At 42.1% G+C, this 26248-nt stretch overlaps 1 protein-coding gene across 4 annotated transcripts in view; it reads left to right on the forward strand.

Annotated features, from left to right (window-relative positions):
• The first annotated feature begins 487 nt into the window (after positions 1–487).
• The window catches only part of PHF21A (PHD finger protein 21A), a 132387-nt gene continuing 106626 nt past the window's right edge, over positions 488–26248 (forward strand). For 2 of the 4 annotated variants that reach the window (XM_037395402.1, XM_037395399.1), the window contains exon 1: positions 488–936. The gene's annotated coding sequence lies outside the window, so the exon portion shown is untranslated. Of the gene's footprint in view, positions 937–12819; positions 12950–13026; positions 13247–26248 lie in introns of all 4 variants that reach the window. The other 2 variants (XM_037395401.1, XM_037395400.1) reach the window with 2 other exon arrangements.

Here is a 26248-nt window from a genome sequence, read left to right on the forward strand (position 1 = left end):
GCCTCCTCATGCCCTGCCTGAGCCCCCCGGGCCCCCCGCGGCGCCGCCGGCAGCGGCGGGGCTGGCCGGTGCCCCCCGGTGGCGCGGCCGGCGGGGCCGCTCCGGCAGAGTTTGGTGCCCTACTTCACTCTACTTTAGTTTCACTCACTTTACATCCGGGCTTTTTCCCTAGGCAATGGGAGCCGCAGCACAGCCCGTTCCTTAGGCAAAGGGAAATAAATTCGCCGCACCGACACGTCAAGTAGTCCCCCCTCAGGAGAAACGCCGAGCCCGCCCTCCCGGCTCAGCCCCGGCCCGGGCCCGGCCGGCGGCCCCCCGCTGGGTGACAGGAAGGGGGAGGCGCGGGCCCCTCGCTCCGCGCGCCCCGCCAGGACCCCCCCGTGCCCCCCCCGCCGTGGGTCTCCGGCGGCGGCGGCGGCGGCGGGCCGGGGCGCGCGCGCGGCGGCGGCGCGTCGGGAGCGCGCCTGAGGCAGGCAGGCAGGCAGGCCGGCGGCGGAGGGATCCCGGAGAGCGGTGCTGCGGCCGGGCCGGGTGAATGGGATTGAAGAAGAGTTCAGCTTCTCGGCTTGTTTTTGTGTCACAGTTTCTCTCCTCCTGCGCCTCTTCGGCTTCGTGCCTCCCTCCCCGCCCGCCCCCTCCTCCCCGCCGCAGGAGGAGCCCCCCGCGGAGAGGGGGAAGGAAAAGGACCCCACAGAGGCGAGAGCGAGCGAAGAGGAGGAGGAGAAGGGAGCAACCTACCATCTTCCACTCCCCGCTTAGCTTAAAGAAAGTGAGAGGAGGAGAGAGAGAGAGGCGCCCAGAAGAGGGGGACAGGGAGGCCCGGAGGAGCGGCGGCGCCGGCACCCTCCCCCTATGAAGAAGAGTCCTCCCCCTCACAGAGAGGTCCTGCCAGGGGGACCCCGGCCGGCCCGCAGCACCACCGCCGCCGCCAGCAGGGTGTAGTATCCCACCTTTCGGATTCGCCTCCTCCTCCTCCTCCTCCTCCCTGCCCCCCCCCGCCCCCCGGGCGCCGGCCCCCCCCTTTCCCCCCTTTCCCCCCGCCGCCGCGGGGCTGGGGGCTCCCGGGATGGCGGCGGCTCGCCCCGCACTCTCCGGCCAACTTGGCGATGAGGAGCAGCAACTTCGCCGCGGCCCCGGCCCCTCCCTCGGGGGGGGGGGGAGCGGAGCGTCCCGGGGCGCCGCCGCGGCCCCCCCCGGCCTCCCCGGCAGAAGTTTGTGAGCGGGAGCGGGAGAGGTGGAGGAGGGTGACACTTGGGGTGAAAGGAGGAGGTGACACATTGGGGTTGGGGGGGAGGAGCAGGGGAAGGAGATGACACATTGCACTGGGGATGGGGTGGGGGAGGGAGGCTTATCCCCTCCCCTCCGGTTTCCTTCAGGATGATTATTTCCAGGCCCTTTTCTCTCGGTCGGGTTCTTCGCCGCGATGCTGTCGGGGAAGTTTTATTATTATCTAGGAAATGATGCCGCTTTCGGTGATGGATAATTCGTAGTAAAGCCGCTGCTGCGGTGGTGGTTTGTTGTTTTGGTGTTGTATTTTTTTTTTTTTTTTGCCTCCTCTCCCTTTCCTCTCCCCTCCTCTCCTCTCTCCTCCTTCCTTTCATTCGTCTTTGTGGCCCGAGCAGCGCCGGGAAAATTCCGTTTCTTCTGCAACTTGTTATTGGGGCCGGGCCTGCCCCGCGGGCTGCCCTTCCCGCACAGGTACGGGCTGGGCCGGGGCTCCGCGCCCGCTCCTGCTCGGCGCCGGCGGCCGCGACGGCCACTTCGGTATTTTTATTTTTTCCTTTCCTCCTGTGCCTGTGTAGGTGGAGTGGGGCTCTTATGTGGGACTCTGCCATTTGGTCTAGTCCTCTTGTGCATGCTCCTTTCTTCACTTGCCTTCCTGCAGGATTTTTATTTTTTATTATTTTGGTGGTGGTGTGCGTCTTGGTTTTTTTTATTTTCTTTATTTTTCCGAGCTTTGCTGTTGGTAGAGCTTTTCCCACAACCACCTCTGCAGTTTGGTGGGTGCTGGCAGGATTGTACGCCGAGGTTTTTAGGTGAATTCGTGTCGGATTAATGCATGGAGCCCTTCATTCAACTTCTTCTCAAGTGTCAAAAAATGAGGCTATGAACAGATGTGTTTCAATATGGAGAGATTTCCAAGTTCCTAATTCTTGGGGGGGTGGAGGGAAGAGTGCCATTGGAGAGTGGCTTTTGTTTTCGATTGGTGAACAAATGTCATCACATTTCAGTCACGTGCTGTAATATTCTTTGTTCAGCTATCAAAGTATGATATCTGCTACACCTGTTCCCACTTTTTAATTGTAAGTAACGGTGATTGCCTGCAAATCTGAGAATTGTGGATGGGAGCGCTTCCCCTCTTTCTCCCCCTCCTACCTCCTGGATGTTTGTTTGGGCCCAAGCGCTGAGCTTGACAATGAACTTTTGTTCACTGCGGAGACTGCATGTAAAAAGGTCCCACTGGGGGTAATAACTTGCGTGTCACGAGAAAGTTGTGTACCGTGGTGTACGGTAGGTCTGAGCGTTGGAAAAATCAGGTGGGGATGTGCGCTTGGGGTAGGCTCCTTTGGGCCAGTGAAATTTTCTTAACTAGATGTGCTGTTGCTTGCTGTCAGGTTAGAGATACTCCCACACACCCGTATAGACAGATATCTTGTCTTTTTTTTTTTTTTTTTTTTTTTAGCTTAGCTGTAGATTTTTCAGGTATCAGAAATAGAAAGGATTTTGCCAGTCTGTTTACTTTTTTTTTTTTTTTTCATTGTGCTCACTTGTAACAATGAAGACACCTGCTTAGTTTCAGTTTTGTAAGTCAGCTTCCTCTGGCTTTCCTGTGCTTGCCTGGAGCTAGCTGGTGAGGCTGGATACACTACATAGCGGGGGAATGTTTAACTTTGATGAAAAGAGGCTTATTTGGGGGCTTAATTTGTGAAGAAAATAATGTGCTTCTCAAAACCTTGGGGGGAAAACAAACCAATGACACTAAAAATCAAAAATTCATGACTCTACCCAGTTAACGCATAATGCTAAACTTTTATATTAAGCTTGTTTGTGTATAACATAACTTTATGTTTAAATAGTGACATTAAATTACTAGTAAGAAAGGAATAAACAAAAAAAACCCGGTGCATAGCTACCCGTATTAGTTGGAGAAGTTAATTACCACACTTTAGAAAGATCACAGGCTTTGGGATTTTTATTTATATCTGTGCATGTCTCACGACAGCTATATGAAACTATATCTTTGGGGGCAGTTTTTATTATTATTTTCTAGAAAGGAATTCTGTAGCTCAGTAAATGAAACTTTAAAACTGTATTAAAAAAATTAAAAACCAAAACAGATGCAGTGCTGCTTGCATGTTTTCTAAACCTTTCAACCTTACTGTGGTAGAGGAATAAGATTTATTTTATGATAGTTACATCAGCTAGAAGTTTGAGCTGATCCAGAAGGGAGTATGAAGCAACTTCTTTATCTATTGATTTCATGTTGGGTAGTAGCATGTATAGAGTATCACTTCAAGGTCTTAAGAGACCCGTTGTCCAGCAGAAGGTAGGTGCTTGCTCACAGAGTGCTTACCTCCAGCTGGGTCATACCCCCTGTTTTTAGCTGTACTGAGCCAAGCAATAAGAAACTTGGAGCAGATCCTATCATGGGGTTTAGTGATTTTTTTTTTTGTTGTTTGTTTGTTTTCCTTTTCTGTTAACTAATGAAGCTAGCCAGCATGGTGTAGAACTCAAAATGTCGCGTTAAGGAATATTTTATTTATTAATAATTATTTTACCATTAGTCATTGCAACATTTCACCTGCAAGCTTTTCATCTTTGTTCTTCTCTATGTGCATCCTGAACTGGATTTGTTGGAGGCAGAAGAAGGCATTAGAAAGTGCGGTTCTTCCTTTTAGGGAATGAAAATACAAAACATGCCTTCAAAGAACTTAAATAAAGCAAAAGTAGGAAACTGAAACTTAGTGGTGCTGAGAGGAAAATGCTGTTGTGTTTTCCAGCTTGAACAATAAAGTCACTGCTTTCAGTTCAGGTTTTGTAAAGACCTCTCTTCACCCTAGGCCATTCAGCTTCAACTGTGTTTCAAGCTTTGGGCCTAAATAGTTCTTATTCCAGCTTTGCTTCTCTCTTTTTAGAGATGAGGTTTTGTGTGTATCTGTTAAACTTCACCTTAGAAATTATAATTAAAAAAATAAGAAATCCTTGGACTGGATCTGTACAAAGGAGACTATTTTCATGATTAATTTTTTTTTTTAGTGAAATAAAATGTGTTTTAATGACTCCTTAGAAAGTTGTGAAATTCTGTGTGCAGTTGGAATGCTTTAATAGTGAGCCTGGCTATCACTTGGGTTGTTCATGCACTTTGTTTATAACAGTCATAATTGCGTTATGAGCACATTGTAGCTGTTCGGTTCCTTTATACTTATTCTTGGAGCCATGAAGAACTTTATTCAGTCAAATGAATTGATACTGGTGGAATTTGGTTACAACAGAGATTTCTCCTTCATTTCAATACCAGTTTGTAGGAACCTTCATGGATTGTCTTGTTTCAGACATTGTGAGCATTTTGCGTGGGTACCAGAAACTCAAGATGAATGTCATGTTGGTGACTTAACCTTTTTACTCTTGTTTTGGGTTTGTTGTTTGTTGGTTTTGCTTGTTTCAAATCTTCCAGAAAGAACTTCGTGGTGTGACAGGGCTTTGGTTTTCGGAGGGCCGTCACGTGGTGGTGTGAGCTGTAAAGCAGAGCAGCCTTCGGGAGAGGTTGCTTGCGTAGAAGAGGCAGTGCTAAACACCTATTATTAAGCTTCTAGTAGTATTTCTTCACTGTCCCCTTCACCCTTTATGCTCATGACTGTGCAGTCACATGGGTATACTAGAAGAGTAAGACTCCACAAAAGGCCTGGCTCCTGTACGTTCGTGAATCGCCCTTGTTCAATTACTCTGTGCCAGAAAGCAGCTTGCATCCTGTTTCTGATGTATTTTAACTGCACAAAGGTTATTTGGGAATGAACCATATACTGGAAAGGTGGGGCAGCATGCAGAAGGGTTTTGAGATGTCCACCGTATGCAAGGGGCGAGATACTTACTTCTCTACCCTGTAAATAGAGGGTGAACTGAAGGATAGTTTTTATAGGTAACTTACATTAATATTTCATGTTCAGTATAGCACAAAGCCAGTGTCTGCCTTGTGCTGGTGGTAGAGATATGCATTATGCAGGCAAAAAAGTTTATTTACATTTGGGGGTGGGGACTTTGTATTTTCTCCTTTTTCCTTCCTTTTTTTTTCTTAATACAAATACAGTCTCATTTAGGGGAAAAAAACCCACCAAAACAAGCCCCTGTGTTTCTTTTATAAGTTCTAAATAATTTATGGCTCCTGCACCTTACTGGGTTCCTCACCTGATTAAAATCTGTACGATTTTAAGTTTGTTTGACTCTGCTTTTGTGAGGTTTTGACATAACAAAAGCCAAGTGGTGAGTGTAGCTATAGAATGGCTAGAAAATGTACAAAAATCAGAAGAGTTGTTTTTTTATAATACACTTAGTGGAGGGGAAGGGTGCACCTGCGTGACAATCTGACTTTACAATTAGCATCATTTGTCCTTAAAATAATTTTTAAAGTAGAAAGTTCTAAAAGGTGCCTGCCTTTGGTCTCAGAGGATCACCATGCCTACTGCCCTAATAGAGCCCCAACTTTACCACAGAATCTTTTGTTTTAATACTTTGATGATCCCAAACTTTTAAGGAAAGAATGTAGCACTTGATGTAGGCTTCTCTACAGCGTTTTCTGATTTACTGTTTACATCATTTTAGTATCTCTGTTGGCATTGTCAAGTACCCCGTGCCTTAAAAGCTCTTTGCCTAGATGGTTTGACCTATTGTTCGTTCCCTCTTACCTGAGATTTTTTTTGTTCACTTTCATTGCAAACACTCACTTTTTGATTAGAGATGGTGTGCTCAAAGCATGCTTTAAAAAACCCACAATGGAGAGCAAACCCCCCCCTTCCCAATATGACTAACCCCCCAGCCCTAGCCTAATGTTTGTTGTTACTGGTGGGAATGTGTTTATAGACAGTGTGCAAGGAGCGAGGCTCTGCTGTAGGCCATGTTCACGCAGCTTCAATGTTTTTTTCTTTTTAATGTCAGACTTCTTAAAATGTGTGTTTTCCAGATTCTGCCCTTCCACCTGACGGTGCTGCGCTTGTAGAATGAAAGGGAGTGTTACCAAGTTTGCTTGCTTCAGAAATAGTGTTGTGTGCCTCTGAAGTAAGGGACTCTAGTGTTGCGTATGTAATTAGAAATAGTTTTGAAAATGTAGCTGGTGTGTTTCTGGAACGGGAGTATGGAGATGTGAACGGTTAAAACAAATGAGGGCAGGTTTGAGCCCGTGACTCTAAGATGGCCTGTGCTTGGATGCGGTCTCCAGGCCTGCGAGAGAACTCTAGCAGAGCAGCTGAGCTTGCAGTCGGTTCGGTTTGGTCGTTTCTGCCTGTGAAATGCAAGCAGTCGGTGTGAAAGGGCGAAGGAACATTGATTCCTTCCCTTGTTACCCTCTGACCCCGCAGATCCAAGCATTGTTAACTATGTGGATCCCAAAGGCAGTGTAGTTGCAAACAGTTAATTGAAGAGATCAAGTGGTATCCTATTGAAGCTTTAGATTGTTTTAACAAAACTTCTGAATAATCGCAATAATTATTTTCTGATAAGCTGGCTGATAGTAACTATGGCAACAGCTGTCTTTGGCCTATGGACAGTATTGCTGTATTGACAAAACCTTTAGATGCTCCTGAGGCCTCTTGCCTCTGTAGGGAAGTGCATCCGGATGACTTTGAGGTGACTGAAGCATTGCCCGTTTGTCTTTCTGTTGCAACAGGACGCTGTCTTTCTCTTGGGTCAGAGTCTTGGTCCTTTCCCTTTTGCGTGTTTTTGTGGGTGCTGCCTGCTAGCCTGGAAACGCTGCGAAGGCTGTCTTGTTCTGCAAGGACTAGTGCTCAGATGGAATTATATATGCATGTTATTGTGGGGGTTTTTTGGTAATAATAATCCAGAACTCGGTGAAAAGGGAGGGAAAAGAAAGGAGGACTTACTCATTTTGATCCCTGGTTGTTTCCTTCCTTGATCAAAACCTTCTTAGAACAGACTGGTAGGGGGAGCTGCCCTTCCCTTTACTGAAGTACAGCGTATTCTTCTCCGAGGCCTACGCTGAGATACAGCTATTTAATTCTCAGCTAAGCTCTGCTGCTTTTTGGAAGAGAGGCAAGCTCCTGCTTCAGTACGTTGTAGAAATGGAGGAAGAGAGTAATTTGTTTCCAGATTACTAAATTCTGGACAGGGAGAACATGCCCCTCAGCAAACGTACTTTTCCTGTTGATGTTCAGAAGAGCGCTCCTTTAATAAATGTAGCAGTCGGGGGTGTTGGGGGGTGGGGGGGTGGGAATTAAAAAAAAAATATTACTGCCCTTTAGAATGAAGATGTTAAAAAGCTATGGCCCATTCTGCATGTTTGAAAGTAACTAAACTGCTAATGATTCTTTGGGAATTACTGCTTAGCTGATGTTTATTTTTACTGAAATCTTTGTCCTCTTAACTTCGACGTATGAGAACTCGGTATCGATCCAGTTTACCTGGTGATTACTATCAGCGCCTCCCTGTACGGGTGCGTGCGTGGTTTGCTGGCCCGTGGAAGTGTGCAATATGGCCTACATCTGGTTTCATCTTCAGTAAGAATGTGGCTTGTGGAAACTACGAGCCCCAGTATGCAGTGCTGTGTTTTTAGCCACATCGCCTGCCTGGATGGTGATACACTAATGCATCCTGGGACCTGTAGTTCTCACCAGCAGAAGTTAGAGATTCGTGGTGACAAGTGGAAGATGCTATTGTGGTGTAGGAAACAGAGTTGTTGATGCAGTTCTTAGTTGGTCAGCTTAAACTTGTACTGCCATTACTGTGCAGCAGCACGTATTTTTATTTACAAGTCGAAGGCAGTTTATAGTTGGGTATTGTGTTTAGGGAAAAGCAGTCAATGAAGGAAGTCTTCCAACTGCCTATGTGGTTTTGTACAAAGAATATACTAATAATTGCACGAATACCTTGCTTCATCTGTGATTGCAAGTATCCTGCTTGATATTCTGGAAACTTCTAATCTTTCAAGGCGACGTTGTGGATGGCAGTGTGGCTGCCCTGTTCTCCTTTCAAACTGCTGCCCAGCTATCATCATGGTGGCTTTCTGGCAAAGCGAAGGGGGATTTGAGCGGCTCTTTACCCGCCAAGATCTCACTTTTCTGCTGTTTCTTGAAGTTGAAGGAAGACGTAGTTGCCTTGCGTAAGAGAGCAGGGGAGCCGGAATGTCCTGCTGGGGGGGTTAGTGACATCATTGCTGGTCTCACACTTGGGTACCAGTGCATCGGGTGCTGGTCGGTGGTCCTCCAGTGTGTTTGAGCTCTCACCGCTGCGCTCGAACTTTCACCAAAGGTGCAGTGTTTCTGAAGTAGAGGTAGGGGAATAGTAACATTTGGAATGCTCGGGGTTTTAAATATCCATAAGAATTGCATAATTTCACACAAAATGCTAACTAATAACGTTCAGTGGGGTTTGTGAAAGTTAATGTGGACGTTAATTTGATTTCAATTGTTAGGCCTGTAGCAAATTTAGTACTTGCTGTAGTCTTGTGTGCCTTGTTTTGCAGTTGTCTTCATTTTTAAGCGAGACCAGTCAATTTCTTTGTTCCTCAGTTTGTGCGGGATAGTAACATATAAAAATATTCATATTCAGGTGCCGAACAATGTGAAATAAACCTTCTTGATGTTTTTTGAGAAGTTAGTTAGAGCTCTGGTCTTGCAAAAAGTCATGTGTAGTTTACTTTAAGTCCTGCAGAAGTCAGAGAGAATAGCTGAATGCTTAAAATCGGAACCTGTATAAGCAGCAGTAGGATCAAGACCTCCAGACTTCTGATGTTGGAAAGTAGCTTCTTTGTATTCACAGTAATTAGCTTGTATCTAGGTCTGTGTGGCAAAATTCTTCTTTTAGTAAGTGTCCAGAAATTCCACTCAGTATAAATTTAGCATTCGTATTTGCTTCACAGCTGGCGGGGGGGGGGGGGGGAAGCTAAGTAAAAGTTGTTCTCTCCCTCACCTGTACGGTTTATAAATATGACAGATATTTAGGTGGTAATAGCTTCTTTGAGGGAGGGAATGTATTTTTGTCATCACTGATGCATTGTACGCACAGTACATTGCTGATACTTCTGTTTAAAATAATACAAAAAGGTAAATTATACAGATATTAATCTAAAACCTTACATATGCTGTAACTCTATTAGAGTTTGCAAACAGTAATACAGTTTTCTTTTAAGTGTTTGCAGCCCTTGTGAAGCAAATTCCTGGCAGGACTATTACTGTTAGCTGAAATAGTTACAGTTAGTATATTGGCATGATTAGAAATGTCGTTGTTGCCATGTGAGGATGCAATTCCCTTTTGCTGGCTGATGGGGCCTACACAACAGTCAGGAGAAGAAACCAAGATAAATCTATATGTAGTGGAATGATGATGTATCTTGTCCTTCAAGGACATTTTACCCTCTGTGGAGAGCCTGCGACAGTGCCCTTTGTAACGCTCCTGTATCAGAGTATTCTAGATAAGGCACGCGGGTAATAGGGATGTGCAAAAGAGTTTGAAGCATAGTTGTAAAGCAAAAACTCTTCTACAAGTACTTCTTATCTCGTAAGAGCAAACGTGTCCTGATCTGGGAGGAAATCCTGGCCCTGCTCAAGTCGATGGGAAGCTTCCCTGTTGAATTGAGAGTACCAGGATTTCATTCTTTTTTCCCCACAAGGTAGTTTAAAGTGGGTTTTGCAACACTGAAGAACTTGACAAAGTTTGAAGAATCTGGTGTCAGTTTAAGATGCTGCTGCTGGCCCTTGGGGGATCTTGCACTGGGTGCTTTGTTTCCTAGTTTTTTTGCTGTTCCTTTAAAAAGTGGATAATGTTGAGCTCTTGTAATGCTTTGTAAGAACTTGGAATGTATTTATTCAGGGCTTTGCTTAATTTGCTAAAACAACAAAATTTCGCATGAAAGCCAGAAATTAGTCCTTGGTCTATCTAGAATACTTTCTGTCTCTGTCTCTTCCTTCTTGCCAGTGTGACAAAACTGCCCCGATTGAGATGTTCAGTCAGAAATTTGAATAACCTGGCTTGTGATGGATTAAAAAACAGAGCAAACAAAAAACCCCACCACAAACCAAACCTAACAAAAAAACCCAGCCCCCCTGCCCCTCCTGAACTAACAAACCTTTTTCATAACTTTATAAAAGGACTACAATGGCCTATATTACTAATAATGAAGCTTTTTGCTAATTTGCATCTAGTGGGAGCTACGGACACCTTACTATTTCACTGCTGCTTAGCTTGCAGTAATTGTCTCTGATAAGCATCTTTATCATGTAAATCTATTGTTGTGTGTAGTCTGAATTTGCTGTATTAAGGATGCTCTTGTCACTGACCCCCAACGGAAAGGATGTGACTACCTGAGCTTCCCTTATTATTCCTGACCAGAATGTACTGTCTGAAAGGGTAAATTGGGAAGCACTGGTGAGGTTTGCGCTGCTTCTGAACGCTGGGTACCTGTCCTTGAGTTAACTGCAGTTCTTCTCCCAGGGAGGAATCCCACTGTACCGTACCCCTTATTTTGTATTCTCAAAGACTCCTGCTGAAATTGGTGGATTTGTCACCATAAAACTTGTTTCAGAATCAGAGACTTGGTTTCCATTTCCCACCTGCATTTGGGCATATTCCACCAGCTCTGCTTTTCCTTTGAATTTCATGCTCTAAAGTAAACATGAAAATCGCCCCCCTTTGCCTTTAATTCTCATCCCTGTATGGCAATTTCTTCTTGGCTTAAAACTCGCAGTGTCTTCTCCCACCTTACTTCTTGCAGGAATTATATTTGGATGCCTGGCTGTTGATGCAGAACGCTAATAGAATGTGCAGTGTTTAATTTAATCAAACGGTTTTTCCTGTGATTATGAGCTGCAGTTTTTGTAGTCAGTCAAAACCTGATGATGTTGGCCTGTTAAATGCATGTTCCAGGTTAGTTCCTCACTGTAGGAACAGTAGCTTCTCAGCTGCAGAGTTGATTAGTTCAGCATAGGTCTATGTCTGTGAATACCGGTACCTCCAGTTGTTGTTTTGCACTGACACTGTCATTGCTGCAAAACTGCATGAGTGAAAATACTGATCTTTGGTTTGCTCCTTCCTGATGTAGGAGAAACATGTATGATTCCTCAAAACTTGGGGCCTTCTTTCAGATTTCCCTTTTTAACTTAATCTACACTTCTCTGACCATGATTGTTTCTGTCAAAAAATGCTGATTTTTTTTTTTTTCCTTATGCCAAATACATTGCTAATATAATGGATGATTTTGTAATCACGTGTATAAGTTGTTTGACTCTAAGGCTTTGGAAGACTTAAAGGAAGGGGACAAGTATCTGTTAAATCCCTGTTTATTTGTATGTAGAAAGTACTATATACGACATGTCTATATTTTTCTCATAAGTGTATCAGAAACTCCTGTAGCTTCTTCAGAAGCTCTTGCATACCATGGGAAAAGTGGTAAATACTATCTGCATATGTTTTTCTATAATTTTTGCCATTTTCCCACAGACGCAGGACACATGTTAAGCCTTCAGCTATGAAACCTTCATTGTGTTACGATTAAATTTTGCTTTGTCAATGCTGCTTTCTATGCTGTGGTCTTTGGCAGTCCAGTAGGCAGTAGGACTCATACAGGCTTCTTAGGGTTCAGGAGTTGCATTAGAAGGGACTTAAAATCACACAGTAAGCTTTCATGTATGTTTCTCTTCCTCATATGGCTTCCCCCCCACACCTTCTGTGTAATAATCGGAGTCTAAATTGAGAGAAGCTGGGATTTTTCTCAAAGGCATTTTTAAAAGGAGGGGGGGGAACCCATCCTGGAAACAACAAGGAGAGGAGCATGTAAGGATGATGTAATGAGAAGCGTGCATGAGAATGTCTGTGGAGGGAGATATGTTAAAACATCTCTTCTAGCACAGCAATAGGACCGTTAAAAATCTGGGAATTTATAGGTAAGAGAGTTTCTTTATAGAGTAACTTCGCAAAGAAGTTACTGTAATGATTTGCACTACACCGATACTGCAGCAGTGCTGTGATTGTAAATGTTACCGTGAGTGTTGGTCTTGATACTACTGTGGCATATGCAGGACTAGTTTAGTGCCCTGCACCGTTTTGGTTCATCTTAGTCTCCACTATTATGGTAAGCCTTCTTGCCACGTGGTGGCTGTCTCCATCTCCTAGGACGCTGTTGGAGCAGGGCTGTTGTGTACATGGAATCAGGAAGTCCCAGGAGAGCAGGTGGCGGTTGTGGTTGATGTTGGTGTGAGGGCACGTGAGAGATGAGTGTCTGCAGTGTGAAAGTTGGAAATGATAACGCTTTTCAGTTGATTACGGTAGCCACTAAAAATGGATAAATCTACAGCTTAGTCTTCCGATTTTAAGTAAATCAGTTAAAAATCCAAGGCAATCCCTGTGGTAAAAATGTTTTGGATACTTTGTTTTTCTTGTAGCTGAAGTCTGCTTCCTTTGTACAGCAGTCTTGGATTCGCATTTTCTTCCACTAAACACTAATTGTGTACTTTTGTGATTCCATGTTAGATTGGCACAGTGATTGTGTTACGCTGATGTGATATAGCATGTAAATTTTTTACTTATATTGACTAACCATGGTTTTGAGAAGAAAGGAACTTCTATTAAGTGTACGGTTACTTGAATTCTTCCTTTCAGATTAGTGACTACCATCAGCACTCCCACACTGAGTGTGACTACCCCAGCTCCAAATACCATTCTCCAGATGCTAAAGTTCCCATTTGTGTGCTTTTGAGGAGAAGGAAGGAAAAAGCAAAGCTTTTAAGGGGTAAGGAGGGATATTATGATAAAAGGGGAAGGGAAGACAGGATCTGAGGTTGATACCTGTGCCTGTTACATTTACAGGGAGCAGTGAGAGTGCCAGCTGACTGGAATGTAGGGGAAGGAAGATCAGAGCACATCAGTACAGTAATTTTGGAGTGCTTCCTGTTGACTTGTTAATACTGCATGGAATTTGGCCCAGGCAATCTGCTGTTGTGAATCAGCATCATTTATTCACTTGAGTATAGGTGTGCCTGTCATTATTTGAGAATCTGCTCCACTTGAGAGATAACAGGTCAGTCTGGTAAGTAGTATTATTCCCATGTTTTGCATTAGAAACTGAGGCAGAGAGAAGTGGATTTATTCTGCATTGTGGTAAATTTATTGAAGACCTTAAGCTAGGAACAGAGGCCCTCACTTGTGTGTTTAATCCAGTAAACTACCTGCTTCCTTCAAGTCCTGAATGTTGCTACCAAAATGAGCCTAAAAGTGATTTACTGATTAAGTGTGAGTGGTGTACAAATAAATAGTGCTTGCTCCAAGGGAGGTGAGATTCTTGTAAAACTGGTTGTACAAAATAAATAGGGTAATTTGGTTTTGATGTTTTGGATATATTTTTCTATTACGTTATTTTGGGTTGAAAGAAAAGTAGAGGTTTGAATGGGGATGAGAGACCTTCTGATGCATAGGGGAGATGATGATTAATAAATGTGAATTTGAAATCCAGTGAAATATGAGTTGCATAGGTAAGCAGTGGTGCCAAGAAACAGTCCTGATTCAAGTTCTGCAGAACCTGAAAAAATACAGAAGAAGGATGATGGTGGTGGTTGTTGCTGTTGAATTTTTTTTTTTTTTTTTTTTGGTGGCCACTGTTCTGGCACCCTTACATTGTACTGCAATTAATACAAGAAATTGCCTATTACTGTGTAAGCTTGATTACATTTTTACAGATACTGTTACATGGGCATACATCCTAAATGTATGCAGAGGGTCAGAGTTAAGGTTAGTGCTTACATTTACCAAATTAAAGCATCTCCAGAATGTACTTTGTCTATGACCAGTGTGCGAATGATGTTCCGGTAACTTAGTATAATATCACTGTTTCTGTATTGTACTTTCCAAGTCTGGTGTAAAGGACTTGACATAGCTGGTTGTGTGGACTGGTTCAATGCACAGCAGAAGTAACACAGAGTAACTAGTGTCATCAGTGCTGAAGTCTTAACCACTTGTTAAAACTATTCTGTGTACAGCTGATGTGAGCAGAATTCTCCAGTCTTCCCAAGTGAGTACTGTTTGGGGACAGATATCTTGTTCTGTTAATTTGGATGAACGCTTTTTCCAAGTAGAAAATCAGTAGAGGCAGCAATACCCAAATTTCTGCATCTGTCCCAGCTGGCTGGGTCCAGCATTGCTTCCGCTAACTCTTTTAGTGCCGCTTAATACAGACACTATATTCCAATGCAAACGTGAAAGGTATGGCTCCCTTTTTTGTTACGTGCCTACTGTAAACAGCTCACTTAAAGGTGTGAGTCTCATGCATAGAACTCCCATGTGATGGATTCTGTGATTATCCATGGCATTAGGTGCATGGGCTCTGGTGGGATGTTCAATCATTCTGGAGTATCTCCAGTTACAGCCCTTAATGGCACTGCTTGTGATGTCTGCTGGTGTCTTAGAGTGTGGAGCTCAGGCAGTTTGGCACATGCCCCTCTAATGTTGCATTAGAATTGTTCACGTTTTCAGACGCTGGTTCTGTGTAAGCCTGGATTGACTTTCGGTGGTAAGCTAGTTTAAGTACTGTCTCTTTACTGAAGTATTTTTATGTTGTGACATCTCAACTCTGTAACTGTGGAGACAACTTCAAGGCCAAATACAAGGCAACTTCAGTAACTACCATGTGTCATACTCTACAGCGTGACTTCTGTAGTGATCTCTTGATCTGGATGGGTGTAATGAAACTTCCTGGAGTTAACAATTCAGCGATTGGCATGCTTCTCCTGTTCATGTGCAGTTGGTCCCGCTTACGTCACCACTGCTTCATGAAATGATGTTTCTAAAATAATTCTGAGGTATGTTGCCTTGGCATTAAAGGTCTGAGATCCAAAGAGAGAGTGTCGACTGGCACTGTGTTTTATGGAGAGAAGACTTTCCGGTTTTGTTCTCTGTGTTGCCAAAGCAGCAGTTCTGCATTGTATGCAAGTGTCAGCGACATGTGAAGTAAACCAAGATGAGAACTGTATTGCAATGGAAAGGTCAGCCTGCATCATCACCGAGGCGATTGGCTTGGAGCTACGGGCAAATGGGCATAAATCTGAGGACATCCATACAATTGTCTGGTTCTTCCTCCGTCTCCACGCAGCCTAAGGTGTGAGAAGAGGATTCATCAGACTCATTACCTGTATTGGAATACATCGGAATCAACTGAGCTTTCCTGTGTAGTAGTTGAAGTATCAGCAGATATGGAGGAGAACAGAAACTCCCCTTGAACTTAGGGGGAGAACAAGAGGATAAGCATTTGGGTTTTATTGCGAGCAAAAAATGTGAATGAATCTCGAGAGGTTTCTTGGTACTGCTTGGAGCTCTTTTATACCTTGCTTAGAATTTTCTCACAGTGAGAGATGGGGCAGTTCAGAAGAAAACTTTCCAAGTCATGTATCTGGAGACAAATTACACATTGGTGATGCCTTTACTGGTGGGATGGAGGGGAGAAATGTGGCCCCACAGATGATCAGCAGAAGCACCGAAGCATGAATAAACTCAGTGTGCGCACACGTTATGATTAAATCTTCGTACGATTCTGTCAGAGATACCAACAAATTCAACCTGAAACATTCAGCCTATGGCAGCGTGGAGTTAGAAAACATCTAGTAAATCTGAAGTTCCCAACTACAAATAAGAGTGCCAATTTAAATTGTTAGTTTGTAGTGCTATTTGTTGCCAGTGTAGTTTGCACAAGTGATCTTTAGGATGACAGGGGTATTATATTGCTGTTTTCTTTCAGCAGGACCAATTTCAATGCTATTACTGGCCTAGGTAACAAGCCCCTCTCCCAAAACAAAATGAAAGAATCCCAAACCAACCTGTGTGATTCCATAAGCAGAAGGTTATTTAAATAACAAAATTATAAGTATGCCTTATATGAAGTGAAAACCAAAATGTAGTGCAGCCTGAAATTCTTATTTTGTTGTCTTTTTGTGTGACTTAAAAGATGTCTCATGTAAACTGGATCGTGGTCAGCTTCTTTACCAGTGTAACTGAGCAATGATTTTATTGAGGAAATGTCTGCATCGTCACAAAACTGATCACAAAGCTTCTGCTCTTTTTTTATACATTTTTATACTTGATACTTGCTTCTTCCTGATAAGGATGATAAGCTTTTGGGTACATCCATCTTCACCTTACTGCCTACAGCAGTACTTAATGGTGGTGTATACTGGACACTTGCTTTGTTTCCTAGACCCATTGTAATTTGGGCTCTAGAAAATGAAACTTCTGTGTTTCTTACAGATTGAGACCTGCTTGTTTATCCTACATGGCTTTCAGCTTGGCTATCTTCAAAAGCTCATCTGTCAGAAGAGAAGGAAACTGACAGTGATGAGAAACCAGACATTCACCAAATTGTTTAGGCAGTCTTTCTAGCAGGATGAGCAGTACTTCCTAGCAGAATTCTGTTTGATGTTTGTTCGTTCTGGGCCTCGGCTTGAGGTTATGCATTTTCTGCGATGGCATTACTGCTTCAGCTAGACTTCTCTATTAAAAAAGAGAGCATCCAGTACTGCGCCAGGGTCAGACAGGACCTGATGACTTTGGCAAGTTCAGTTTTCTTGGAGAGGAGTCAGACATTCGTCTACATGTTCCCTCTGAATCCATTGGTTCAGGAGATCTTTCCTCTGGTCAGCTGGGAGGAAGCCAGATTGTTGCCAATCTTAAACGGGTCTTGGCAGTTTTTCCAGCAAGCATCCATGGCTTATGTTTCGTGCTGCTTTCCAACTTTCTGGGTCTTTCTCGGTTAGGAGAAAGTAACTGCCTGAATCTCCTTGGGTTGACATCCTGATTAGTGAGGGGTTTATAGGAGAATTTTTCGGCGGTGTGATGAGTTATGAAAAAAAATAAAGCACCACAAGCCCACACCCTTGAATATTTGATCATGTCTTTGTTTATTTCAGTGTTGCGTTATATTACACAATAGGCATAAACCAGTTTGATTTCTGCTTCAGAAGTTAACATTTTCTGCCTTTAACATTACATGCTTGAATTATAGCCTGGTTTATTTACCAGAAGAACCAACCTCCAAACCAACCCAAGACGCATACTGGTATGGCTGCTCAATGTGATTAAATATAAGAACTAACATACTGTGCTGGACCAAATGTCCATCTAATCCAGCATCTTGCCTTTATCAGTGGCCAGCAGCAGCAGCTGACTGAACAGCGTAGGAAATGGGTGAATTCTGTCAGCTGCTGAAATATTAACAGTAAATTTCTGACAGACACTTGTTTAGCTGCTGCCTGAGATGGAAGCTGCGTTTGGGCTATTGCACTGTGAATAGCAACACTAAACTATTTATAGGTGAATTTGTTTGCTGCCTTTTTGAACTCGTCTTAATCTGTGACTTCCATGCTGTTGCACAGCAGCAAGTTCTATGCAGTTTAACTGCATTTTCTGTGTGTGTGATGGGTTGATGCGAGAAAAATAGTTTCATTTGTTTTAAACATGCTGCCTAGTTGTCATTCCTCTCCGTACCATTTCTAGCTTTCCCCTTTTTGAGGTGAAGCAGCCAGAATAATGTGCAGTGTGCATCACAGCAGAACGTTCCCTGTTTGTTCTCTGTTCTGTTTCTAATACCTTCTGAGATTTTCTCTGACTTCTTGCTTCTGGGAGTTGAACTGTTTGCTTGCAATAATCCCAAAATGTTTTTTGTAAGTAGTAATGCCTAGTTTAGACTCATCGTTGTATATTTATAGCTAGGGTTATTTTTTTCCTCCGAGTGTGTTACTTTGCACTTGTTGACACAGGACAATAAAATGACGAATGAAAATCAGTCATTCAGTATTATCAGATCCCCTAGAACTCTTTGAAGTTTGCTTTAATTTTAACTATCTGGAATAATGGAAAGCATCAATGTCTGCAACCTCCTTTTTTGCCAGATCAGTTAAAAGTACGTTCACAGACTCAACCCTGATTCTTGTTATGGTAACTTCCCTGCTCTGTGACTGTTTACTTTTTTCTTCATTTTCAGTCTTTCAATGTATTCCTGAGTAGGGGAAGGTCCTTTCGTGGATTTTGCTCTGAGGTGGTGTGACATGTGCAGATGGGTTCACCTTCCTTTTGTTTGTGATGCAACGTGGTGTATGAACCTTTTGCTGTTCAAGATGTATGTATTCGTATCCCTTTGCTTTTGCTTTGAAGTTGGATGTCCAAAAGCTTCATTTCATTGAGATTGCAATCTATTATGAATGCTTAGAAGAGAATGTTCCTCAGAGATGTGATTACTTTTTTATTAAATGGTAGTTTATAAATGGCCAGTGCTTGGTAAGCTTAGTACCATGAATTGTATCACTTCTGGTAGATAGTGGCATTCCCTGCCTCTTTTCAGTTTTTTTCTCTTCCAGTTTGTGTAAGTCTGTCTTGCCTTTTTAACCTAGTCTGTCATGTTTTTGTTATGACCAATCATAAGTTTACTTCTTGAATAAATATCAAGAATCTACTGTTACCTCTTTTTGTCATCTTAGTAGAATTTTCATTTTTATTTGAAGCTCAGGTTTGAAAGGCAAAACTTCTCGCTCACCCAGCATTGATCTCAATGAGGAATATTATGATCAGTTTTAAGACAGTTGGATTGTCAGGCAAAGGGCAGGTGTTAAACTAGGATTAAGCTTTTAAGAATTAACTAGAACATCTCAGTTTCATGATTTTTTTTTTTTTGGCAGGGAGAGTTTGATTTAACTAGTTGAATTTTTAGGCAAGTGGAAACGGACACTTTTTCAGAGAATAAATATTGCTAGAAATTAATGCTTCTTTTGATTATTATGCTTCTACATGTGAATTTACCTTTCTCTTGCTGCTCTACATATTGATTGGGGATTAAATAATTAGACTGACAGAATAGTACATGTGTTCTTTCTTATCATATCTGAGGGGTAGGAAAAAGGGCTGTGACAGACACTTCTGTCCAGAAGGCTTCTAGCCCAGAGGACAAAAAGACTAATGCGTTGTGTATGAACATGCAGATGTGACATCCAGACTGTAACAATTTGCCTGCTGTAGGAATTGCATTCTACTTCAGCTTTTCTCGGTGTGTACTGTACGAATTTTCCGATGTCTAGAAGGTTTAGATTACTGTTGTGGGAATCAACCCCTTTTCAACTTCCTTGCTCTTTGTGCATTTGGTAATTTGAATTACAACTTTACATTATATTCAGAAGCTCTTAGCATCTTGTGCTCTCCTGTGGGTGCATACTTGTGATGCATCACAAGCTGGGGAAAAAATATTTTTTTAGTAGGTTAGTATTAATCTGTTGTGGAATTTGAACAGTCTCTAGCATACTGTGTGACTGCAGCAGGAACTTAATAACTGCAAAAGGTTTAATTCATAAAAATTACGGTTATCTTGACTGCTTGTGTAAAACTTCTATGCAGATTTTGTAGAAGTAAGACTGACAGTTTTAGGTGTTGATGAATGAGAAGTCTGAATAATGTGTTTTGGTTTTACAGCATGTGTAACCTAAGCAGCTGAAGTTTGCTTCTCTGCCTCTACCTGGACAAACCATTGTGTTGTGTATTAGTGAACTTTATTCAGACACTTGTGAAAACATATAAAGCCAAGAAATGAATACTTGCATTGTTATAAACCAGGTATTATTGATCTGTGTTTGTATTTGGAAGACAAGAAATGCTCTTAAAGTTACTTGAGGGGGGCTGTTCAAATGAACGAGTTTTGAAATTGGCAACACATGCTACTGCTGGTCTCAGGGTCCTTTGGCCTGTTCGCTACACAACTGTCCAGTCCTCTTCAGAAAAAAAAGTAAAAGTACTGCTTAGCACTCTGCCTTCTTCCAGGTCTGGAACATGCAGCACGTATGAAAGGATGGTATACAAGCTACTTCGGCACCCCCCACCCCCACCCCTGTCCCAGATATTATGTGCTTGTTAATGCAACTTGAGAAAATAAAGGGCTGCATTAATTGAAATTCTTAATGTTTTTCCAATAGATGATTTGAAAAACATGCCATTTAACACAGGGTAAAATGACAATAGGGACTGTTATTCTCTAGGAGTGACTTCTAAGGCATTAAATACCTCTTGGTTTAGAGTTCTGTAACATGTTCGTGTTTGTTTTGGGAACTTAAATATCTTCTGCCTGGTACAAGGATATATGTTTTCTTACAGCAGAGGGATCTGAAAAGGGTGTGGAGCGTAGTGTCCTGCTTTTCTCTCCTTTTAGGGCAGATGTTTCTTGGAAGACAAGGGACTGAAATAAAACTTGTGCTTTAGTTCAGGTATATTGTGCAGAATAGAGGGGGGGAAACAGCTGCTCAGATTTTGAGATCAGAAAACAAATCTGTAATGGGGAAGAGAAAACAGGTCTTTCCAAGGCGCGTATATAAACCTCTATATAAACTTGTTCTCACTTGTCCATCTTGTTTGTGTTTGTTGGTCTAACAGTGAGTTCTTTAGGACTCTGTCATGAATGTTTTATGTATCAGGTGTTGTCAGGGTTTCCATTGCAATGAGCTAGTTAAATCGGTATTTAAATAATTATATGTTAAAAAAAAATAATTTCATGTACACTGGATTGTCTCGGAAATCTTTTATTTTTTAATTGCTGTGGACCGTTCTCTGCAAGGGGCAAGCTATGGTGTTTTTTTGGGGGGTTGATTCTTTTTTTTTGTGTGTGTGTGGATTTTTTTCTTTAAAAAAAAAAAAAGGTACAGTGAAACAGTTTTTGTCTCCAGTATTCAGGTAAAGCATATATTTCTGTACTTACCTCTAAGTGTTACTTAAAGTGGTTTCTTGTGTTTGGTTGTCTTTGGGTTGTGGTGGTTTTTTGTGGGTGGGGTTTGGTTTTTTTTTTTTTGATGCAGTGTTCTGATATACATTTGACCTCCAGAATGTTACCTCTTTTTGCTTGGCCTGTTGTGTTTCCCCAGTAGTTTTGTGTCAGTCTCATGAGACTGTTGCATCAACTACTTTACTCAAAAGATCATTCAGAGTAAAGCTATTAGGAAATGTGGTTTTTATCTCAGTGTTGTTCTATCTTGCCTGGATGAGAAAGTTCATGCTATATAGAGACAACGCTTTACTTCTTTTTTTTTTTTTTTTTTTTTTTTTTTTTCTTTCTTTTCCTTCTCCAGAATCTGGGTGTTGCAAAGCTACAAGGTAGACTGGGAATCCTAAGAGCAGAAAAATGCTGATTTAGATAAAGTAAAAGGCTTAAAGTAGTTGTCAGAATGGGATTAACCTGGCAGAGAAATCATGTTCTCTAGGAGAACACTTGAGGTACTTGGGCCACCACTTAATTGCACTTTTATTTAATAGCATTGTATGAAAATAAACAGGGGAGTAAGGAATTGGTGTTGAAAGAGAGAGAAATGTGTGACTATTGAACCAGTGCTGGACTTGTGTACCTGTTAGGAGAGTGGGGAAATGTGTTCACAGAGCCCCGCAGGGAGCAGGTGAGAGGAGGGCGTTTTCCCCGGTGGAGGTGCGCTGTGAAGCCGGGGATGCTGCCTGGCAGACCCAGTCCTGTTGCGTCGAAGGAACAAAAAGCAACAGCTGACAGTGGCTCAGAACCTGCAGGGTAGCCGGTGTGGTAAAGAAGAAAAAAATCGGGGCCAAATCTCACACAGTAAATTGTGATTCCCTTGTCTTTTTAAATACATACACTACAGCTAAAGGAAGCGGAGGAGAGAAAGCTGATGCTGGAATGATCTGGTAGTTTCAATCTGAAGCGAAATGGGGAGCAGGGGTGGGCTCCTGCGCCTCTGCAGCAGCGCTGCACGCAGACCTACCTGATTTAGGCCTGGTGACAGTTGCGTTGGAGGCCTGGGGAAGGCAGGCGGCTCAGCCGGCGTGGCTTCGTGGTGTGACGTGCTCGGGAGTGTGTACAGCCTGCATGCTAAACGCGAGTGGCTGCATTTGACTTGCTTATAACAGTTCTAAGAATGTAATGAAATCCCTTCTCACTCACGCTTTTATTTTGGGATGGAGGGGGAGAGAAAGGAGGTTTCAATATTCCGTTTAGTTCAGAGTTTGAAACAAGCATGTTTTACCTAATTCTGTTTACTGCCTTTTTATTTAGACCGCTTGTAAATGTGTTGATGCCTTTAAGTGCTCTATCATAACTTACCAGTATACAAAAACCTGGAAACTCATGAAAACCCTAATGCTGTTTATTTTCTTGATTTAATCGATACTACAGAATACTGTACTTATTGTTAAAGGGCCTTCAGCTGGTCTTTTTTTTTTTTGTGGGTGTCTGTGTGCAGGAATGCCAAAAGGAAAACATAGCATCATGAAATAATAGCTGGTGAAACAGAATGAGTTTGACTAAAAAGCAAATCAAATTAAAATGTAGAATGAGAATGTTTTTTAGAAAAAATTAGCAGGCTGTACTTGGAACAGATGTGGTACTTATTCAGGAGGAGAGGAAAATGTGATACCTTTCTGGTAGCAGCAGAGGGTCCCAGCCACCTTTTACAGGGTTCAGAGCACCTAACAGAATCAACAGAAGTCTTGAGACTTTTTTTTTGCACAGAACTGCGTGAAATCAAATTCCTAATATTCTTTCTAGAAAAAAAATCACTTCTAGCAGGTGAGAAGCATTACCTTCTCCATCTTGTTTGTAAAATCTGAAGACAGATTAAGAAACAAAGAATTGTTCTTTGATAGTTTTGTCATATGAACATCTGTTCACTAACAAATAATTTTTATATTGTCCTCTGACAATTATTCGGAAGCCTGTGACATATTACAGCCAGTGATCTGTAGTGTTGTAAAGGCAAGAATTTATGTATAGTTTCTCATTTTGAGGTATCTTGCTTCCTGGCAAAAAAAAAAGTTAAAATACAAGAATGTACGTTAACAGCTAATTTTCAGGTTTATGCTGCTGTACTTTATATACATGAAATGGCTTATTTTTAATGCATGTGTTAAAAGAATTAAATTGAAGAGGCCAGTTTCTTGTAAGAACCGTGCCAGGCAGGAAGTGTGGACCAGTACTTGTTCCAGTATACTGGCATGAAAGTTGACCCACAGTACAGACTGATTTAATTTTAGTGTTTAAGATATAAGTCTTAAATGATGATTTTTCTCCTTGACCTCTTTACACAGTCTGTTCCTGGACAGTACAGTAAACAAGTAAAGAACTGTTATCCCTTGTGCCATAATGAGGATAAGCAGAAAATAATAGCGATGTCTGTTCTGCCTGAGTAACAAGCACAACATACAGAATTCAGATGCCTGGCAAATGCGGATGCCTCTTTTTTTTTTTTTCCCCAGTTGTCCTGTAGGTCTTCCAGTCTCAAAATTAAAACAATGTGTCTACGTGACTGGATCACTGAAAACATAACTCATTGAGCCAAACTTGTCACCAGGTGGGGAAAGTGAAAGATGATTCCATGCTGGTTGCTTTAGTTGAAAAGCAGCAAAGTGCTCAGCCGCTCGCCCGCTATAGCATTTGGAACCTGGAGGCTGCTGAAGGAAGGAAGGAAGGAAGGAGGGCTCCCTTCAGCTGCTGGCCCACTGCTTCTGCTGCTTAAGCCTGTGCTTGGTGCTCCACAGACCTATTTGTGATTCACTTCAACTTTCAGCAGTGTGACTGACACCCCCTCACCCACTGTTCCCCCCAGGAAGAGTGGGGACTGCTGGGGGGGTAGGACTGCGCAGCTGGAGGAGGACACAAAGGAGAGAGCCGTGGTCAGATAGATTAGCTGCCTGTGGGAGTGTTCCAGCTGCAGGATAAATTAATGGAAGCAGAGAATCAGGAGGTAGACCTGTAAACTCTGAGCAGAATTGGGATTTACTTAAACCTCTTGATATACTGTTAGTCTAATCTTTCCTTGTGCGTGCTTGCAGAACCGTGATTCAGTTAGCAGGTTTCATGGACACACTGAGAGAAGAGCTTTACTGGAAGTACAGCATCTGATTTTGAAAGGGCTTTATACATACGCAACTATATAAAAGATTGCACATTGTTATAAGGTGCCCTACCATATAATCACAGTTCATCTGCATTTTTAAATGCTTGCTTCTTATTACATGTGTACCTAGCTTCTGTCTGATATCTGTGGGAAGGTTAACATCGGTAGAAGCTTGTGTAGCTAATCTCCATACATCTGTCACCGAAAATCTCCCCGTTGTTTCCTGTGATTCTTAGCCTGTGATGCTTTAAACGAAAAGTCCTTGTCATTGCAGGACACTTCTGTCTCTTTTTTTTATTATTTTTTTTATTGTAAATGCATTTTAAATTTCTTTGATCAACAGATTTTTGTATTTTGGGTTTCTGTTTCTTAATTTTATAATGCATTGTGTAATTGAGTCTTTTTCCCATCTGTTGATTGCAAGTTACCCTTCATCAAAATATCTTTTACACGGTTTTATTCCCTTAACTGATGCTTCCTTTAAGTAGTTTTCACTATACTTTGTAAGCATGGAAATAGTGTACAGATAGTATTTATAAGGTAGAAGGAAAAACAGAGTGTTTAATGGGACCCCTGCTGCTCTGAAATCTTTTCAGCAAAAAAAAAGTCCAGACTCTTGGGATTCTGTGTAAATGTCATCGGAAGTCTTCTGTCATGCAGAATGATTTTCTGGAATATATGTATTCACTTTAAATAAATTAGTTGAGATATTCATGTTGGATAGTCCTTTAAAAATTTGTATTCTTTCACCTCGGTGTTCTCAGTTGTGTAATAACAAAACTTTGCTCTGTTGAGATGGTAGATTTAAGAGAACTTTAATAGATTTGAAGTCACTCTGTGCTAACACTGAATCCGAAAGCTTGTTTTTGCTTGCTGGTGCTGTTCTTAAGTGCTTGTATTTTGAACTAGCACTTTCACTGTTTCCTCTCTAAAGCCTGGAAGAATGTGCAAAATACTCCGTTACTTTGAATTGTATATACTCCCTTTATCCCGCCTCCCCTTTCCAGGAGGAGAATTTTTCCCCTTATCTTCTGAGGATGGGGGGTGTGTGTGTGTGATTGGTTTGTTTTGTTTGATTTTATTCCTCATCTTCAGTGTATTGCTCTTAACTTTTTTTCACTTGTTTGGCATTTCCCCCTGCTGGCAGATTGAGTCAATAGCACTGCTTTCTGCTCTGGAAATGGAAGGTCGTAGCCGCCCTTGAATGTCACTGTTTTGTGGTTGAGGCATTGGCTGCTTTTCTGACATCACCCCCACCCCCCTTACCGCCGAAAGTCTCTGATAGATAGATGAAATTCAAACTAACAGTTTGTACAACCAGAGGATATGCATATACCTGAAGTTCTCCCCATTAGAAGTGCAATAGCACTTCCAGTGACAGTCAGAGGTACCTCTAGTTTTGCATTTCATGCCTGCAGTCTTGCAGCGCTACCCAGATCATCTGCTTTTGTACTCTGGATGTCTTCCCAAAACTCTTAAGGCACTTCTGCCTCACTAACACATCGTTCCTGCAAGCCAGTTCTTTCCAAGATAAAGTGGATTGCTAGAAGGGGAAAAACAGTTTGGTACTCAATGTGAAATTTCTCCTCGTGTTTAAAAGAATAAACAAGAAATCAGACATCCCTCCATTCTTCATGGAATTTGAGTGGGGGAAGAAAAAATCCCAACCTAAACCAGGACTGGAGTAGAGTTTTCTTAATTTTTTTTCTTGTTCCTTGCATCTTCAGTTGTTACATCAGTTACTGTGTGTGTTCTTTCTAGAAATTAGTCTTCTGTCCTCCTCGCAACTCCTTCTCCTCCATCTCCTTTTCCCCAAGTAGAGATCTGAAGTACAAAAAGGAAGGCAAAAACTTCTTAGTGACTGCAATGAGAAATTTACAACACACCTTAAGAACAGTAGAGGTTAATGAACTGATTTTGCTAGGCATGTATTTAAAAAAAAAAAAATCACCACAAAACACCACCCTCCAAATAACTTCCCTTTGAATTTCTTACAAATTTTGAGCCAAAGCAGTGGGCTAGTAGAGGTAGGAGAGGACAACTTCTGTTTTCTGTTGACCTTCCATCTTCTTTTTCCTTCCCAGCTATATGTATACATTGTAAATAAGCTGAAAATAATTAAAAAAGAAAAATTCCAGTTTTAAGACTTAACAGATTAACTGACT

Source organism: Falco rusticolus, chromosome 7 (assembly GCF_015220075.1).
Source record: "Falco rusticolus isolate bFalRus1 chromosome 7, bFalRus1.pri, whole genome shotgun sequence".
Lineage (NCBI taxonomy): Eukaryota > Metazoa > Chordata > Aves > Falconiformes > Falconidae > Falco > Falco rusticolus.